The following is a 1,343-nucleotide window of genomic DNA, read 5'->3' as shown; positions in this document are numbered from 1 at the left end:
GTTTATGCTCATACCAGCCTGAGCACACCTCAGTCTGAGTAACATTAAACAAGCTAGATGAGTGTAATGGCTCTCCATCTGATATTCCACATCAAACAGACTTTTTGAATGTCATTTTTTCATGTTTAATCAGAATCTGCCAGTCTTCTGAGAGACCGTGTGTTACGTGTGTGAAAAAACAAACAAACAAAAAAATAATAAAAACAAGTTTCAACTATAATAAAACATCACTGGTCAATCACAGCAAATATTTTTGACTGTTAATAATTTCCTTATTTGTCTCCACCTCATTGTTAATAGACAGTTTGTGATTTTTGCTTTGCTGCATCATGCTGGGTGTGAAAAACCATAACATTGCAATTACTTGGCCTTTTCATGATTTAAATTATGATATAAAGCTGTAGACAGTGTTCAACCTGTATTAACATCACTGTTTGACATTTTTAAGAAAAAAATGGATCATTCGTTTAAGAAAGAAGTTGAAGAGGGATCTTCAAAACATCTGCAGCAGGTAGATCACTGAACATATATTCAAAATTAATAACCACTGATTACAAACATTTCTTCATTGGACTTAACATGAATGTTTGTGTACATAACATGTTTTTTCTTCTTCTAATTTTAACAGAAAGCAGAAGAGAAAAAACACACTTTCCAGTTGTGTTTAAATACATTGTGTGTAATACATTACACCCCACTGAATATTTCTCAGAGATTAAACACAACTGGAAAGTGTGTTTTTTGTGTGTATTATACATCCATGGGGGAGGGGAGGGGGGTCTGCTTTAGGAACTGGTTTCTTGCTCTTCGACAGATACATCCTCACTAATGCTCATGTTATTGGAGAATCTACTGATCATTGAGAGGGACAATCGACTAGAGGCTGCAAATAAACATGCATCCGAGAATCAACATTTAATTCATCTTATGAATGAGGTGTCCTTGGAACAGAATTGGAACTTTTTAGCATATGAAAGCGAGATTACTTATAACTCTTGTTTCTTTCACAGATCTTCTGGCTCTCCAGTTTTTGATGTAGACTGTAATCTGATTGGCATCCACACTGGTGGCTAGAAGTACAAAACAGAAGGATATAAAACTTGGAGCGTTATGGAATATGGCTTTTCCATGCAGCCCATCCTAGAAAACATTAGAGCACAGGCTGGGATAAAACATTTGCAAAATATCATCAGTGTCATATGCCTACAGCAAGCAACAGAATCAGATCGACACTGAGATGGAAAGTGCTGAAGAGTCCGACGAGAATTGAATGAATCTGTCCACACATCTGTGCTGCCATTTTTTTTTGTGACTGCAAAACCTTAAATTGCAAGACCTAAAAA

Source organism: Onychostoma macrolepis, chromosome 05 (assembly GCF_012432095.1).
Source record: "Onychostoma macrolepis isolate SWU-2019 chromosome 05, ASM1243209v1, whole genome shotgun sequence".
In the NCBI taxonomy this organism is placed as follows: domain Eukaryota; kingdom Metazoa; phylum Chordata; class Actinopteri; order Cypriniformes; family Cyprinidae; genus Onychostoma; species Onychostoma macrolepis.
This window is presented reverse-complemented; position numbering follows the sequence as displayed.